General features: G+C 38.3%; 1 protein-coding gene across 2 annotated transcripts in view; it reads right to left on the minus strand.

Moving 5' to 3' along the window:
• PTPN13 (protein tyrosine phosphatase non-receptor type 13) overlaps window positions 1-20,045 on the minus strand; it is a 1,949,788-nt gene that overhangs the window by 432,537 nt on the left and 1,497,206 nt on the right. The window lies entirely within an intron of this gene.

The raw sequence follows: 20,045 nt of genomic DNA on the forward strand, positions 1-20,045 counted from the left end.
AATAAACATCTTTATTAAATTATCATGTATGACGCAGACAATCTTACATTAATATTTTTTATTTATTTATTTTATTTTACATTTGTTGACCGGGCTAGTCTAACTGGATACATGTCCATTTTCAGTAGAGGCCCGGGGAGAAAAGCTCCAAGCATAAGGATAACAATATAACAAAAGCAAACAAGTAAAATAAAGTAATAAAGCAACAGTACCATAGTAACATAGGTAAAATGAGAAAAGCAAATGGGACTAACAAACAGTGACTACAAAACATTTAGGCAAAAGCCAGACCAGACATAAACAAGCAAATGCACTAGACAGCACTAGGGCAATTGCAGAAAGAACAAAGTTCCCAAATCCTATCAAATTACTAAGAATAAAACAAGAGGAGAGAAATAAGTTTTGGAGGCAAGAGGGAGGGGTAGGGTTGAAGTAGGAGTGAAATACAAGTTTCAGTCTGGGTTTGCACAAGGACAAAGCCACTTAGTTTTTAGATGTTCTTTTATTTGTTTTTTGAATTGAGAAGCAGATGCTAGGGTAGAAAATTCAGGAGGGAGCTGATTCCATTTTTTTCCTATAGTGTTTGAGAAATGAGAGTCACCAGCTTTGTTGTTTGATTTAGTTAAGGAGACAAGTAGTTTATTTGCAGAACGTAGTGTAGCCAGATTTTTATATGGAGAGATCAGATTACAGAGGATGGGGGTATCAATATAAATGAAAAACAAACATTACCACTTTAGCTGCAAACATTATACATGACAGACACCACTGAAACAACTGTAGTTGCAAACATTATACATTGCTTATACTCTATCTAGTCATTGTCAGTTAAGCATTATATGACTCATTCAAATCCCGCCTCTTAAACCTCGTTCTTTCTCTGCATATATCGATCCCATAATTCCCATTTTTTTCCTATGAGGTTTGCTTCTTCACTTTTCTAAAGATCCCATTTTCAGTTGCTTTATCTCTGTTACTATATTCATTACTTCTAGTAAAGTTGATCTAGACTGTGATTTCCATTTTGTAGTTATTGCGTTTTTAGCAGCCACCATAATTAGACTCAGCAAGGCTTTACCATATCTAGGCAATTCTGATTCTGTATCATGGTTCAAAAAATCATCTTCCCAGTCAGTCCAATCTGCTCACCCAGCATCTCCGACACAGTGGTCTGTATGGAATCCTTAAAGTCTGCCAGCACATTACACTCACAAAAAATATGTTCCCAGCCACCTCTTTCTTGCCCATCACACCTCCAACATTTGCTATCCACCTGAGGAAAAATTCCTTGGAGTCTAATTGGGGTATAAAAATATCTATGTAAACACTTCCAGGCAAAGACCCTAAATCTTCTAAACTTTGTTTCATATTTGGGAGATATACATATATCCCACCATTGCCTCTTTTTGAATTGCTTATCCAATCTCTCTTCCCAATCCTTTCTAAACTCCTCTGATTGATTCTTATAATTATCATGCAATATTTTATATGCTCTACTAATTATTCCTTTTTTAATGGCAGCTGTTCTAGATTCTATTAAATAATCTACCAGAGCTGGTCTTTCATTTAGGATCCCCCTATCTATTTCTCTTTGCCTATACTCTATCAATCTTTGATAGGGAAGGCAATCTCTAACCTGCAGTCCAAATAAATTCTTGGCCACTTCCCATTCTATTACTTTTCCCTTTCTAGTTATTTGCTCCCAACACCTTGGTTCATCTGCCAGTTTTCTCCAATAAATTCCAACCCCCTCTTGCCTACTACCTGCATATACATACATACCAATATTTCAAGCATGGACATTAATGCTCTTCTAGCTTGCCAATATACCAAAAAATAAGTTATGTAGTCACCATAACATTCCATCTGAGTAGTTCTACTTCATTTGTCTTCAACCTGTGGGATACTGGATCCGTATCGGATCCAAGCCGGCAATCTCACTAGCATCTGCTCAGAGCTCCAAGCTCCTCCCCTTACCCATAATACACCTCCACTACCTTCAACCCCCAGATCGAGTTTGCTGACCCTTATATTGATAACCCGACATGAAAAATACTTTATGACCTACAACTGCAGCCCGTAGGCTGTTCATATGACAAGGTCAAGGGGAAGGAGGGTGGGACGGTTGAAGACAAATGAAATAGAACTACTCAGATGGAACGTTATGGTGAGTACATAACTTCTTTATCTGAAGTAGTTTACTTCATTTGGTCTTCAACCTGTGGGACGCAGTCCCCAGGTACTAAACTCCTGGGTGGCCCTCATGCAAGGATATTCCAGAGCACCGCAGAACCAAAGGATACTCTCCTTCTAGAAGTCAAATCCAATTTGTAGTGAGAAATAAAGTTATGAGATGAGGACCAAGTAGCTGCAGAATAAATATCATCCAATGAGACTCTAGACCAAAAGGCCGCAGAAGTAGCCATGGACCTAGTGGAATGAGCTTTCACCTGACCCGGAGGAGACACACCTTTATCCTTATAGGCCTGAAGGATGCATGAGGAAATCCACCTAGCAATAGTGACCTTGGAGATAGGTTTGCCCAAAAAGGGTTTAGCGAAGGACACAAACAAATGATCTGGTTTGCGGAAATTTTTGGCCCTGTGTAAGTAAAATCGTAACTGTCTATGAAGATCCAACAAGTGGAGTTTGTATTCCATTTTGTTAGCAAAATTTGGGAAGAAAACACGTAAATTAATGGTCTGATTGATGTTAACTTGTGATGCAACATTAGGAAGAGAGGACGGATTGGTCCGAAGGAAACCCTATCTTTATGGAAAATCATATAAGGAACTTTGATGAACAAGGCTTGCAGTTCTGAAACCCTTTTAGCAGAAGTGATAGCCACCAGGAATGCTGTTTTCCAAGATAAGACTTTTAGATCTGTGGTGGCAGAAGGTTCAAAAGGTGAAGCAACCAAAGCTTGAAGACCCATAGTAAGGTACCATGGAGGACAGGATCCTTGACAAAGGGGCATAACAGAAAGGTCCCTTTGATAAAGGATTTACACAGTCTGGAGGAGGCCAGTGAAGCCGAATTCTCACCCACATGAAAATGAGAAATGGCAGCCAATTGAACTTTTATAGTAGAACTAGCTCCCTGTTGAAAAATACTGGCTAGGAAATCAAGAATGGCAGAAATAGGGGCCGTGAAGGGGTCTAAACTCCTTTGAGAAGCCCAAAATGAAAAACATTTCCATTTGCTGTGGTAAACCTTCCAGATTGAAGACTTGTGAGCAGCCACCAGAACAGACCTAACTGAAGAGGATAATCCAGGAGTCCTAACGATCATGGGAACTGGAGCAGCCAAGCTGTGAGCTTCAAACTGTCCAGGTTCAGATGAGGAACCCCCGATGGGTGTGAAATCAGATCCTGAATGGGATCCAAGATCCAGGGCGGAGCCAGAAGGTGAGACCAAAGGAAGGGAAACCATAAGTGGCAAGGCTAGAACGGCGCAAAGAGGAACACTTTGCTCCCCAGTTGATGAGCTTTCTGTAGACACCTCGGGATAAGAGGTACTGGATTTTAAGCATACAGAAGCCCGGGAGGCCAAGCATTGACTACGGCATCTCTGGGGGACTCCCCCAGCAGGGGGTTCAGAGCAAAAAACTCACTGCACTTTGCGTTGGAAGAAGATGGGAAGAGAATGCAGCAAGGCTGACCCCACTCCAGGAAGATCTGCTCTGCTACTGAAAGATTCAGAGACCATTTGTAAGGCATCAGAATAGTCAGACTTATTCTGTCTGCTAGAACAATGGACTGTCAAGAACGTGCGTTGCTATGAGAAAACGACCGGTGGAGATCGCCCATTCCCACACTCTCATGGCCTCGCGAGAAAGGTGGTAAGACCTGGTTCCTCCCTGTTTGTTGATGTACCAGACCACTGACATGTTGTCTGATTGAAATGCAATGGCTCCCAGAGGAAGAAAGGCATGAAGGGCCTTTAACACCAAAATGATTGCCCTCATCTCTAGAATGCTTATGTGTAAGCTGGTCTCTACAGGGGACCACAGGCCTTGGACGGTCCTGCCCGAACAGTGCCCCCCCCACCCGAGTTGGGAGCCATCTGTGGTCACTGTAGCTTGGACACAGGCTGAAACAAAAGTTCGTCCCTCCAAGATCTTCGGAGAGCACATCCACCACAGAAGGGATGACCGACAGACTTGACTGAGTTGTATTGGATACGATAATGGAAGTTCCAATAGGGACCACTGTACAGCTAGTGTCCACTGTAGAATTCTCATATGTAACCGGGCGCACAAAAGCGTTATGGTCGCCGCCATTGAACCTGAGGCCCTCAACTCTGATTCTGCTGATGGAAGATGAGAACAGTAGATCAGAGAGACATGCATCCTCAGGTTTTGTACTCTCTCTCTCCAAAGTCCTAAAGATTTTGCACTGCCAGGTGTCTATCCTTGCCACAATGTAGTCTATAACCTGGACAGGATTTAGAAATGATTTGGATGTGGGATTGTGATACCCAAATGCACGGCAAGCTTTAAGAAATAATCCCTGGTTTGAGAAAGTAGACGCCTGGTGGGAGCAGTGAGGAGCCAATCGTCCAGTTACGGATAGACCTGAATCCCCTGAAGCCTCAGGTGAGCTGCTCCTACCGCCATCACTTTGGTGAACACCCTGGGGGCTGTGGTGAGACCAAAGTGTTGTTGTTTGTCTTTTTCGGCTTTTACCGGTTAGGGGTCGCCACAGCAGAACTCCGGTCCGCTAAAAATTGGCAGTCGATTTTTATGGTGACAAGTTGCCAGCCCGATGCCCAACCTTCAGCGAAGGCACTCCCATTCATGCAGGTCTTTCGGAAGCCAATCGACCGCAGGGAGGACATGCAGACTCCACACAGAAGTCACTCCCTGCAAACTAGCTGAGAATCGAACAGGAGAACCTCTTGCTGTGAGGCAACAACGCAACTGCTGTACCACCTGGCTCGAAATTGCTAATGATTGACTCCTAACCAGAAGTGAAGGAACCTCCTGAAGCTACTGTGCATGTTTATGTGATAGTAGGCATCCTGGAGGTCTAACGAGCACATCCAGTCGCTCTCTCGCAGGTATGCCATGATGGACTGTAGTGTGACCATCTGGAATTTTTCTTTTTTCAACTGACAGGTTCAGGGTAGATAGGTCCAGAATGGGGCTTAAGTTCCCCTGTTTTCTTTGGCACCAAAAATAACCGGGAGTAGAAGCCTGATCCCGGACTGATCTGGGGGGGGGGGGGCGGGTTCGATGGCTCGTTGTTTTAGCAGCTTGGAAATTTCCTGTGCTGCTGCCTTCCTTTGCGAGGGTGGTACATCCAGGAGGTATTTGGGAGGAACCACAAAGGGGATAGTGTATCCTCTGGATATGATGTGAAGCACCCAGCGGTCCGATGTTAAGGACTCCCATGCCACCAGATGCAATGACAATTGTCCCCCCGACTGCCTCCAGAGTAGAGCAGTCGGGCAACCCCTCAGGGTTGCTTTCCCAGCCTGTTCAAGAAAGGTTCTCGAGACCCAAAATTCCTCGGACCCCCTCTGCCTTTGGGCCAGCATCATTTATTATACATATACATATTTATTAATTTGATATTTAATGTTAACCAGTTTTTTAAATGTGGTTTTTATATTATGTTTTTAAGTTATATTTGTCCTTGCATATTTATTCCATTAATTGATGCAAAGGTTTTATTGGTTAATTAGTTAATTATTTAATGTGAGGTGTTATATAAAAATGTGTATTTTTGTGGATTGTGTTATTTGAGGCTGAAAACGCATTGTGTGTTGTCAGCGTTAATAAAACTTTGTGGATTACTACTTCGTGGTTGGCGACTGCTTTTTACAAACTCCTGGTTTGGTTATCAGGTCCTTAAATGAGCCTACAGTTTCAATCACTGTGTGCTGTATTAAATATTCACTTTTCAATTTATTTCTCCCAAATCTCATATGCTTAAATTTTATGTATTTATCAGCTTATTATTCTCCTGTGCGCAGATAGTCAATTTAGATGAGTTATTTTGCAGACATGCCTTATCTGTAACACATGTAATCAGTTTACTGTAGAAAACCTCATATGAAAAAGTTAGGTCTGAAATATATAATTTAAATAAGTAAGGGCCTAGGACAGAGCCCCTGTGGGACACCCTGACTATAACCAAGATTTCATCTGTCCAGTTGCTGTATGACACTTATTTGCAAGCCATGTAGCTATCCATCTTATCAAGAGTAGATCAATACCTAGTTGTACTAATTTATTGATCAGTGTTTTGTGTATGACCCTGTCAAATACTGACATTAAATCTATACAAATCACATCACAGCACATTGTTTCATTCATAGCTGTTACTATATTGTTATAGAACATCATGTTACAGGTGGTACTAGATCTATTTTCAACATATGCATGCTGATCTATGGTTTCAAGTCTCAACCTATCCAGTTCTGACAATACCTTGTCCAATCTGTATCCCTAACGACAGTCATCTCTATCGGCAGAATTGCTTTTCTCCATTCTCGTGCTGGTTTAGTTCTTCGAATACTCCCTGCTATTTTATGAATATAACACTCTGTATGGTTTTTGTTCTTCTTCTTAACAGTCTGCATCTAAAATTCTAATCTCTACTTATTTCTTGAGCTCCCCCTGTAACATCATCATTCTTTTCCACTTTGAATTATAGTTTTCTGCTTGTGCAATGTATATGAGCCTTAACTGTGTTGCTCTAAAATACCTCCCACAAATTGGGTAATCCTAGTCTGCCTTGTTCTATTGGAAGAATCAGCTTATCCTACTTGACCCTTGGGTGTCTACCCTTCTTAGATAAAGTCCTTCAACTCTTTTTTTAACTGCTATCCACAGCTGCTCCTCTGGTTGATAAAAATATGCCTGACCTGTGTATAACAATAAAGGGACTAAAAACATTTTAATTACTTGTATCTTAGTATACATATCCATATAACAAAGTTCCAGCTTCTCAATTTTTGTATTATCTTCTATTTAGTCTCTTCTCAAATATCCTTAGCTGCTACAACAGAGTCACTTCTAATCTATACTGCTAAATACTTCATTTTATCAAGTCTCCATAAATATGGATATTGTTGGACGAATTTGTCTGCTGCCTTTGCTTTAGTTTCATTAATTTTGTATCCTGAGAAGATTTGAAACTGTCTTAAAATGTTAAACAACACTGAACACTGTAATGTCCCTTTCTGGTTTTGTCATGTGTACAACAATATCATCTGCAAATACAGCCAGCTTTTCATGACTACCATATCAATTATATCCTTGAATTTCTGGGTCCCTTATTTTCTTTGCCAATTGTTCTAAATATAATGCAAACAACAAACAGGAAAGCAAACAACCCTGCCTGGTTCCTATACTCAAGCAGAAGTTATCAGAGAGGACCCCACCCACTTTCATTTTCAGCTCTGATCCCTCATAAATACTCCTAATCAACCTTATAATTGTATCAGGGAAAAGCAAATGCTTCCACTGCCTTATAATTGTATCTGGGAAAAGCAAATGCTTCCATTGCCCTGCTCATGAAGTCCAAGGCTACTCTGTCAAATGCTTTCTCTTATTTTCTTACATTCCGCTTCCCTCTGGATCATCAATGTTCCATTAATATTGTCAAATGTTTGCCTCCCTTCCAAAAAACCACAGTAATCAACATCGATCAATTTTGGTATCACGTTTGCCATTCTTTTAGCCATTATAAACAAACACTTTATAATCATGGTTTAGTACTGAAATGGGCCTGTATGGAGCTGGATCTGATGGATCTTTCCCTTCTTCAGGTATTACCTTTACCACCACTTTCTTCCAGGATGCTGGCACTTCTCCTCTTAAAATACTGTTAACAAAACCATCCAGATATTTATCAGTTTTTTCCCCTCCTAGCTTTCATTCCTTAAAATCCTCTCTTTTCAACCAATAGGTGGGAAAGCACCAGTGTCTCATTTTTATTACATTACTTTGAGTTTTTATTTTAGCTATTATTGGCATGTGATCTGAAATAGTTATTGGGTGTGTTTAAAGACCTTCAACTAAATGCAACATGCTCATGTGAGATACAAATTCTCTCTAGCCTAGCCCAGTTTTTGTATCTTGGAGAATAATATGTAACTTCACTCCGAACTCTTACTGAATTATCATCTTCCATGCCGAACATTTTCTTAAATTTCGTCAAAAATCAACCCTCCTCTATTTTATTTTCCCTTCGAGACCCTCCAGACACATCTTCACTGTTACAAACCAAATTCCAGTCTCCACTTATAAGTAATATTCCTTGCTGAAAGCTGATTATTTCTCCCAGAATTTTCTTAGGATCACAGGAGGTGACCAGGCTATAGGCTCTGAGGCCCTTATAAGCCTAGCCAAGAGTTTAGTCCATGTTTAGACAAATCAACACCCAATCCCCCTGTCCAGCAGGGACATAGATGGAATCCCAGGGGTATATTTTCTATTTCCCATAATGTTATACAGGTTGCGTTAAAAGGAAGTAAAGAGGTACTCTGTTTGATGTGGACAGGGAGTCGATTCCATAGAGGGGAGAGTCTCTGTGACACAAGTCTGTCCCGCCAACAAGTCTTGTTGATGTCACAGACCAGGTTGAGGCTGCGCGTCCGGGTTACTCAAGTGGAACTTGACTTGTGGATATGCAGCAGTCCCATCAAGGTGGGGTCCGTGAATCCTTGTATGCCAGACAGAGGTCACCTCTGAGGAGTCTGTATGAAACCGAGTAGAGAGATAGGGTTTTTAGCCTATTTGTGTATGGCAGATGTTTGAGGCCCTGGATTCTCCTGGTGAGGAACCTCTGTGGTCTCTCCAGATGCAGCATGTGCTTTGCAAGGTACATGCCACAAAGGGGGGGGGGGGTTGTACTAAATAATGGGTCTTATAAGGGCAGAATACAGGGATGTTATGACCTCCTTGTCCTTGGATGAGATACCCTTACTTATGAGGTGGGCCATGTAGAAGGCTTTCCGTACAATGGAAGCAACATGGTGGTCAAAAGTCAGGTTGCTATCAACCAGGGTGCCCAAATCCCTCACAACTGATTGAGTGCTTAGGATGTTGTTATTAATGTGATAATTTGTGGGGATGTCACTCTCTCCAAAGAGAATGATGATGCATTTTTTGGTATTCAGCTTGAGGTCATGTTTCTGGCACCAGTCTTTTGTCTGATTGAGTGCTTAGGATGTTGTTATTAATGTGATAATTTGTGGGGATGTCACTCTCTCCAAAGAGAATGATGATGCATTTTTTGGTATTCAGCTTGAGGTCATGTTTCTGGCACCAGTCTTTTGTCTGAGTGAGACCCTCTTGGAGGATGTCCACATCACTAGGGGAATTGATGACAGCACCCAGCTTGCAGTCATCTGCAAACTTGGTCAGCCATAGCCCACTGGTTTTGGCCTGCACCTCACAAAAGTATATCCCAAATAACACAGGCTCCAAGACCAAACCCTAAGTTACGCCGCTTGTTACAAGTCTACTGCTTGAGGTGGCTCCTCCTATTTTGACTACGTGGGTTCTACCAGTGAGCCAGTTTTCTACCCATCTGGTAACATATGGATTGATGCCTAGTTGACAGAGTTTATCTATTAAGCCCAAGTGGGGAACAGTGTCAAAGACTTTGGCCAGGTCAAGGTAGGCGGTGTGCACCATCTTCCCCTAATCCATGGCTTTAGTGACTGTCTCAAAGAAGTCGACCAAATTTAGCAGACATGACCTCTCCTTGATGAAACTGTGTGGGCTCAAGTATTTGGAGGTTGCCAATGTCCTTGTTAATGAGAGCCATGATAATCCGTTCCATGACCTTGCAGATCAGGCTAGTTAGGCTGATGGGTACATAATTTCCCGGATCGGTGGACACTCCACCTTTGTGTAAAGGGATGACAGTGGATATCCTCCACTCAGCTGGGATGAAGCTAGTACTCAAGCTCCATTATAGCAGTTTTAGGTTGAATGTAAATGCATGCCAGTGTAATCCTCCTCCCCCTTGCTAGTAGCCCCTTAGTACTATATACAGTCCATTATTAGCTACTTTTTTCTTCTTCTATCACTATTGGAGCTTATCTTGCAATTAATATAAGTACTCATCTTTTCCTCTGTCCCACATATTCTTCTGAACAATCATCCTGAAAATCTTTCTTATCAAATTCACATGTTCAGTTCTTTCCACGTGCATTTCCTGTAGCATAGTTATTTGCACTCTACATTTTTAATATAGTTCATTACTCTTTCTTTTTTTATATTTATCTCTAAGACATTCAGATTATTATTCCACATCTTTTATAACATTTTGTATTTTTGAAAGCCCTCAAACAGAACCAACAACCCCCAAATACCCCCTAAAACTTACTAACAATAATAACACACAAAACTATGTATATCTTCAAATATTGAATTTTTTGCTTCCTAATAAAAACAAAAGTTCTAAATTGATAGCCACACACACACAGGCTAGAGTTAGCCAAAAAGAAAGGTTAATCAGTCTAAGACGCATGGTACAGCCTGTGCTATTAGTAAGTAATATTTGATTTTGTGTAGTTTTATGGCTCTCCCAGCTGAGAAATCACTTGAATGCTTTCAGTAAAAACTTTCTCCAAGTCATTTCTCTTTATCAAATTAGTGACATGCAAACCAGACACAAAACTTCTAAGGATACCTTGTTTACCAGAAAAAAAGCCTTATAATATTCAATATTCTTTTTCATTCACATGTTTTGTAATAAATGTGTTACTGGATAATGCATAGGGTCTTAATCCAGTCATTTCTCTATGCAAGCATGGGAAAAAGCACACTGATTTTTTTCTTTTGTCATACTCTCTTAATCAGACCCTTCCTCTCCCCCCTTCTTTTCCTTTTTTTTTTTTTTTACATTGCAGTGCCTACATTTCTTAAAAGTGAATAAAGAAAAAGAGAGAAAAGGAAAAAGAAAAGAAAAAAAATAGGACCTGTTAATATTAGTATCCCTGCTGCATTTCAGAAAAACTGAGAAAACTTTACTTCAAGTCTAACTGGTTTTGTCTTTTCTTTAAAGCTCTCCCAGCTGAGAAAATCCCTGATTGTTTTCAGAGAATATGTCCTAGCCAATTTCTCCTTTCTTTTTTTTTTTCTTTTCCCTTAGCCAATGCCCCTCCACCAGACTGTCTCCAGTTTCTCTTTATCAGATTTTCTCCAAGGAAACATGAGAACCAGACAGCCAGTTTTGCTTTATCAGATTGTGTCCATGGAAACAGGAGGACCAGCTACTAAGTATACATGCAGCTACTAGAAAAAAAGCCTCATAATATTCAATATTCTTTTTCATTTATTTGTCTCTCTTAAAACTAATCAGCCTAAGGTCCTTAATCCAGTCATTTCCCCCATGCAAGAATGAGAAAAAGTACATTCACTAACTTTGTCATGCTTTTTTAACCTGGCTATTTTTTTTTTACATTGCATTGCCTATATTTCTCAAAACTGTACAAGAAGAAAGAGAGAAGAGGGGAGAAAAAGAAAAAAAAAACCAGCAGCACCTGCTTACAACTCCCATTACACTTAAAACCAGCATGTAAAGAAAACCATACACTGCAAATACAGTACGAGTGAGAACAGAAATTTTTTTCTTTACTTACAGTTAGCTTTCTCCTCTCTCTTCCCTGCCACAAAGATTTTCCAGAACGTTAATGACATGAAGTAAGGCATATACTTAACAGTCTCCCACAAATCCAACAAATTTTGAAAAAAATCCAATATTTCCACATTTTCATGTGCGGTCATATTTCAAAAGTATAATTATTGCATTGTAATCCCACATTAAGTTACTGGTTTTATTACTGTTCTTTTCCATCACCCAAATCCTGTCTCTCATTCATTTCTCAAGGTTTTAAGTAATCAGTCCGAACTTCTTAGGGACATTATTAATTAGGGATATTACAGGACTAAAGCAGAAACTATGGAACCCACCTTCTGTATAAGGTCATTAGTAAAAGTAACTATAACATATATATAAATAAATAAATATATATATATATATATATATATATATATATATATATATATATACATATATATATATATATATATATATATATACAGATATAGATATATACATATATATAGCTATACATATATAGAGAGAGACAGAGAGATATAGACATTTTTTTTGTGCAGATATGAATTATCATCAACGCCCTCCATCATTACCAGTGTTACTGGAAAAAGAGTTATTTATATAAAATCAAATGTTCCTTTTACTGTAGGTAATGTCCATATTGACTGGGTTTTGCTGGGTTTCTTGTTGATTCTTCCCTCATGGGTCCATTTATGGTAGCTACCTTTGATAGCGGCTGAGGATTATCATGACAAGGTTACACCTTGGTTCTCCTATTCCAGTCCTGCATTGCCATTAAAGCATCAAGATATGTTTTCATGCCCAGTGGGTAGAATATCCTTAGCAGAGCTAGGTAGGGGAGCCTGAAGTATAGTTTCTTCTGTCTACAATGATGCAAACACAGGATAAACATATTTCTTCTCTGTCTTACGTGATTACAGTAATCATTACCAAAAAATATTCTCTTGTCTAGTCATTATCAAAAAATATTCTCTTGTCATCTACTTTTAGGATTTTGCCCATTTGCTACAACTTGGAGACTATCTCCTTTTTTAGTTGAAACGAGTGAAACTTTACAAGAATAGGTCTCAGCTGTTTTTTTATTTAACTACTTGCAGAATGTTCACTCTGTACGCTTTTCTATTTTTATTTGTTGCACCAGAATGCTTGACCAGTTCTGAATATGTTTGATTAAAAAGGACATGCAGTCCTCACCCTCTGTATTTTTGGGAAGAGAAATGAATCAGGGATTTTCACATCTGGCTCTGTCTTCCTAATCTACAAGATTCAATGCTAACTCTTCAGCCTTTGCTTCTTGTTTGGTCAAGCTTTCTTTCAGCTCCTCTTCCACATTATGGAATGCTAGGTTTCATCTGAGTGCTGGTTTAATGTTCCTCCTATTTATTGCAATCTTTTATTACTTGAAATAATATACTCCTGCAGTGTTCCACTTATTTTTAATATTTCTGTGAACATCTGATCAGTATTCTGCTCTAGTGAATTCAATGTGCCTGCATTTCCCTCTGTCATGTATTCTTCTGGTATTCCTGTCTCCATCTAGTGATGTATTAAAGCCTTTACCTGGTGCACCTTTTTCTTTGTATGGTTTGACTTTTTACTTCGATTTTCCAGATGACGTATGTGCTCTGGGACTTCCTCAAACTCGTACAACAATGTTTCAGCAGGTGGTGGAGCCCTTTTAAAACAAAGTCCTGACCCACAGCATTCAAAAGTACATCTTACTCTGCCATTACCTTACTGTAAGTTCCACAGTACTACGATTTTCAACCTCAGATTTAGCCTCATTCCTCCTAAATTTACTGAGTTACTTCATAAAGACACACTTGTTCAAGGGTATAACAGAGTATTACATAAGTGAAATAAACATCTGCAAAGATTCCTTTATCATTTATAATATGGGGTTTAGTATCTGAAGATCTTCTATTCTAAAATATTAAGAGTGTGTTCTTCTTTTAGGTCCTCTGCTATGTTTTTTAAAGCCCAGAGCTATGATTTTTAAATGCTGAAAGGTATGAGGGATACATGCACAACACTGAGAAGTAAACATTTATAAATCAGATCTAAACCTTCTTACTTCATTTCAGCTTTAGGTCTAAAAGGAAAGGAACATTATCTAGCTCCAACAAGCTATAGAATTAAGTTCCTCACAACCTAAGGGGTCAATGAAGAGCTGAGACCCTGCTAGGTTTATTGCACTATGAAGTTACATCAGGCATCAATGCAAACGATCTATCTAGCATAGAATGAAAATCAGAAGGGCATTCAATTATTTAGACTTCCAATGCAATGCTTACATAAATGAAATGGAGAAAGATTTTATGAAAAAAATGGTCATTATAAAAAACTAGCAAATCCTAACCTATTCTCAGTACCTATACCAAGTAGTAGTACTTAATAAAGATGAAAGTAGAAGCTCATGTCCAAGCAGCATAAATACACATACATCCTTGACAGGACCAGCACACAAAAAAGTAATAGCTGTATTTAGCAACAGATCAACATGAATGGGCCTTAACTGGCCCTACCAATGGTTTATCCACATGGATATAAACAAATTAATATAGCTGATATACCACATGGTGATAACCAAATTTAATATGGCCGATATATCTTCATATGTTTGTACGCTGTATTCGGCCTGAAGGCCACCCAGGAACACTGACTCATTGAAAGCGGTATCAAACACATTGCCAACCATCCATTTATCCAAGTTATTCTTGAATGAGTTTAATTATATGAACAATCATATAAAATCAGAGAATTTTATTCCAAATCCTTGGAATCGAATGAGTTTGAAATGTAAACCTTATACCTCTCTTGCTGCACAACACCAAAGTCTATTTTTTTATATTTTATGTATGGAAATTTGAAGACAGATGCAAATTAAATAACACCTGTAACAAGTCATCCTTTTAAGCTTTGTATGCAATAATCGTCTTGACTCAGAAGTGCCTGCAATTAAGAGTAAATAAATGTAATTTTTTATATCTTTCAGAGTAGCCTAAATCTCTTATTGAAGGAATTCATTTAGCAAAGTTTTTCTGAACTGATTCAATACTAGTTAATTTATTTTTTTACTATAAATACAAAAATAACTGCTATATTGAAGTATTGGTCTTGTATATATTTTACAAAGTAAAACAAGGTTGATTTCATCTCTTAGAGAGATTTATTTTACAGTAAACCCACGTAAGCAAGCAATCATTTTCTAAGAAAGCGTACATGATTATTAAATGAGAAATCAGATAATATATAAATATCCATATGTTTGTAGTCAGACCCTTTCTCAAAAATTAGTCGCGTATTTTAGCCCATTCAGTAAAATTTGTTTAGAATCAAATTAAAAGACAAAGCATGTTTATCAGAATTAGCATAAATCCTATCTTACAAGTGTTTGCATATTTAGAATGCCAGCTGTGACTGTTAGTTGGAAATGTTGAAAATATAAGATTTAACAAAAAAGATCTCAAGACAAAGCCCCAGGGTACACTGTTTTTTACAGGTAGACATTCTGAGCTATTATCTAATATTAAAATACACTGTGTTCTGCCTCCAACCACTGACTAATCCTATTTATCAGAAAAAGGTTGAAAATGAGTAGATTATAAAATGATGGAGTGTATCAAAAGCCTTTACCAGATCTAGGTGTACAACCCCTGCACAAAGGCCCTGATCAATTCCAATAATAATTTGGTCATAAAACTCAAACAAACTCAGTGTAGGTTTACTATAGGTAAACCCATGTTGATTTAGATCATATATTTTAAGGTAATTTATTGAATCTGAAAGAAGCCTAATAGGCATCTTTTAAAACATTAGTAAAGTAATAATGTCAACTAATGCACCTACAGTTGGCCATATTGGACCTATTACCCTTTTTATAAATATATGTTACAAGTGACTTCTTCCAGAAGACTAGAACTACACAATTCTTTGAGTATTTATGAAACTCTTAGTACTCTTAGTATAAAATTGGACAGATGTCCTTTTGAATGCAAAACAAAAGCAGGTATGTCATCTTGGCCCACAGATGATGCAGAGCTAGTTTTACTCAAAGAGCTGCTAATTAAATTTTCTGACACAACTCAGCAAGGTACAAAACCAGTTAACAATGGTCGGAGACCAAAAGTCTTATCACTGGTTGCCAAAGTTACTATAATTTATAAAATAAAGTGCTGAATGCCTTGGTCATTAATTTAGCATCACTAATAATATTCCATTCCCCTTTGAAAAAATAGATGTTATAAGATGTCCATATTGGTATGAAGATTAATATATTTGCAATACTGTTTATTTTTTTTAACTTTATGCAGTGGTACATAATCTAGTTTTGTATTTTTTTTTTGTTGCTGCATAAAACATGCCTTCAAATGTCTAGCTATGATATTAAGCTTCATTTTATTCACAGCTGTAGAATTTCTTCTAATTTTTTTATTATACAGTTTCCTTAAATTATTACCTAGCATGTAAAGAAGCTTATTAACACTCGAACAAGAAGTAGCTTACAAAAAATTAGCTTCACATGAATCACTCAAGATTTTTTCTAAGTATGATACCCAGCATTAGGTTCACAAAATACCATATTTCACCAGTTACATTACTAAGAGATTTGAAAATATCAGCATAATTTGCTGTACACAATCAATTTTTTCCTACTCTTCATTGTTAAAGTGGGACATAACTGAATGTTGTTGTTGTGCCTTTCAGCTTTTCCCGGTTAGAGGTCGCCACAGGGGAACTCCGGTCCGCTAATGATTGGCAGTAGATTTTTACGTGCTGAGTTGCCAGCTCTGACGCATAACCTTCAACGAAGGTAAGCCCATTCACGCATGTCTCCACACAGAAGACGCTCTAGCTGAGAATCGAATAGGCCATCTTACTGTGAGGCGACAATGCTACCGCAGCACCACCACTGAATAACAAAGGATAAAGAACAATGTTCCAAATTACTTAAGGGAGGACCAATGTTTACATTATTAGCTGCATCTGTGCAAGTTAATAATAATTAAATCTAAGTAGTGTTTATCTCCTTCCTGTTTGCTCCCTTACCAATTGTACAAAATTATACATGGAAACAATGTCAGGAAAGTCTTACTCAATGTTGTGGGTTGAGGTACAACTTTTCCAATCAATTTACAGACAATTCAAACCTCTAATCATTATCACATACTTGTGCTTTAAATTAGATTCTAAAAAAAAATAGTAATTTCAATTAGTGACTTGGTCCATTAAAGTTTTGTATACATACATATAATTCTAACAGTATCATTCAGGAAAGGACAGACAATTTCATCTACTTAGATTTAGGCACTGCATTTTAGAGGAACCAGGAAAAACAAATTCAGATGAGATGTTACAGGTTGCTAACAAAGCAGCATGAGTTTAAAATCATAACATGTTATTTTTCTCTTCCTTTGAAAAGAAAACCAGTATCTGACTGGACTTCTGAAATCCACGTAAAGACTCTGCTCCCATTTGCATTAACAATAATTTCAAAATAATATAACCTTTGGAAATACAAAGGCAGGAGGTCAGACTAAGTTAAAAATTAATTATAAAACAACTTTCAGGGGAAAAAAATAAATCCTTGATTGCACTTTCTGAGACATTTCTTGGTCCACCAGTTGTACTTAAAATTCAATTACACATAAGGGCAATATAAACAATTTTTCTTGTCAAACTTTTTTTTTTTGCGGTGTATGCAATATTCTGGATTCAGTCTTTTTTTAAACTCATATCTATGATTCTTCCTGTTTATTATTTTGTCTTGACACCCAGGTTGTGGGGGGAAAGAGACCGTGGACAAACCCACTCACCCAGTCAGCAAATAAAAGAAATTATTCCAGCACTACCCTTCTGGATACTTTATTTCAAATTAATCCACTTTTCTATGCTGCTTTAGTAAAATCTGCTTCTATATTTCTTATTTGTGACTTCCCTAAAATCAAATGACTACTCCATAATGCAATGTTCTGAAAATGTTTTCCAAATACCTGTTAGATACATTAAAATATGCACATAAACTTAGGTCTCTGAAAAAGGAGAATCTATCTTTGTGCTAAGAAAAATTTAACTACCTTATTTACTTTTATGTGAATCACCACAACAACATTACTATCTAGCTATGTATATAACTAAATATGTACTACTATTATATAATTACTAATGTATACCATAATACAAAACCTTTGTGTTGACCTGGACTTCAGAAAAGTAGATATCAAACAGGAAAAAACCCAAGACTGAACCCTGTGGGACTCCACTTGTGACTAGTCAGAAGTCTGACTTGGAGTCAGCTACTTTTACACGGTAGGTTCCATCTGTGAGCCAGTCTGCAACTCACCTAGTGATATATGAGTTGATGCCTAACTTAGTAAATTTTTCTAGGATTCCTGAGTGGGGAATTGTATCAAAGGCCATGGCCAGATCAAGGTAGGCTTCATGAACCACCTTCCTTTCATCCACAGCTCGGGTGAATGACTCAAAGAAGTCGACCAAATTAAGCAGGCATCATCTACCTTTCACAAAATTAAACTGTGTTGGATCCAGAGTCTGGAGATTTCTTATAGCCTTGTTTATTAGGTCCATGATAATGCGTTCCACACCTTTCCATATTAAACTCGTCAGGCTATTGGGATGGCAGTTCCCAGGGTCTGTAGTCCTTCCTCCTTTGAGGAGAGGGATGACTGTAGCAGTGCACCATTTGGTAGGGACAAAGCCTGAGGTGAGGCTTTGATTGAACAGGGCACACAGGTGAGGCACCAGTTCACTCTGTAGTTCATGTAGAACACAGCCAAGGATATTGTCAGGTCCCATAGAAGCTGTATTCTTGGCCTTGGACATTGCTGTTTTAACCTGTGCAGCACTAATACTGGGTGACTGGCATTCTACTGGTATTGTGATTGGTCTTTTGTGAGGGACAAATGGGTAAAGTTGCCACTGAATCTGTAAGCCAGTACACTGGCAATATATGTTGGCTCGGTATAGGAGATACCATTGTGCAGTAGCTCAGAGCAAATCTGGCTACTGCCGTGGAGATTCTATACATAACTATAGAAGGATGTGTGGTTGTCTTCACTATCTGCTGCAATTCCATTATCATAGCTAACTTTAGAAGATTTGATGAGGGAATCTCAACTTTTTGTTGAGGCTGAGAAGGGAGTTTTTCCAGTCTTGGGACTTGATGTTATTCCGCATCAGTTTCCTCCTTCAGTTGTACAGTATGTTTATGGCAGGGGACCACCAGATTGTCTTCCGTTTTTTGGAGGAGAGTGTCTTGGTTCTATTGGGTATGGCGAGATCCATGCATTTGTGCACGTGTTCGTATAGTGTATTGGTGTATCATTCAGCGGGGGGGGGGGTATGGATTTCCAAAGTATTTAGTTTGTGGTCGGAGCTAACCAGAGAGCAATGATCACCCATGTTAGTTATGACCAGGTCAAGGATGTTGCTACCTCTAGTGGGGTAATAATAATATAACAAATAACAATAATGTTTATTACTATACCCTCACTGAGACATTCACGAAAATATGCTATTTCAGTTTGCAACTTCTTGTATTTTACTAAATGCTGGTCAGATTGTTTAAGCAATAAAGAAATGTCTGTGGGATCCTTGGCCGGTTGCCCCCTATTTCCACTACTAGATGGAGTTTGAAATGTTAGTGGTTCTGATAACCATTCGGTCAAGTTGGGTGCTCCAATAAGCCCTTTGGATCGAATACAGCCATTGATAAGCCTTTTGCCATCACCTGCATTCTGTTGATTCTCTCCTATAGTTTGATTCGAAGTTGTTCCAGTTGTATTTAATGTATTAAGGTTAAGCTTGGTATTCACAGTATTTACTACCACATTGTTGCATGGACAAACAGGTGATGTCATACCTTTGCGATTACTGCTATTAAAAAGAGCGTCCACTTTTTAGTGAGTGCCTCTACTTGTTTTGTCAGAGTCTCAAACAATAGAAGTATTAGAGTGCTCTGATTATGCTGCTCACTTAATGTAGGAATTGTAGCTGGTGCTGTGTCTTCAGCCATGACGAACTATACCAAATAATGAATACTGCTGAACTAACGAAGACAACGAAACTGGAAACAGCGGCTCCAATATGTAAATAATCCTTAAACATATAAAAAGTTCGACTGAACTGAAACAGGCACTCCAATACACAATACTGTCCACAAATGCAAACTCGATGTAAAAGGACACTGTTTGTTAAAAAAGAAAAACAATTTATTTACCAGACATAAAGTTAAGCGCTTTTCATCCCACAGGTTGTGGGACTTCTTCAGACAAACAGAACTGAAAAAACTGTAAGGTTTAAATGCAGTTTTTGGTGCCAAAATACAAACACCGTTACTAAGCAACTAACAACATTTAAAAAACACTCAAACCAAGTAACAAATTCAGTGCTTCTTTTTAAAACTGTATATCATGTATT

The sequence above is a fragment of the Protopterus annectens genome, chromosome 8.part0 (genome assembly GCF_019279795.1).
Source record: "Protopterus annectens isolate FY-2018-M chromosome 8.part0, PAN1.0, whole genome shotgun sequence".
Lineage (NCBI taxonomy): Eukaryota > Metazoa > Chordata > Ceratodontiformes > Protopteridae > Protopterus > Protopterus annectens.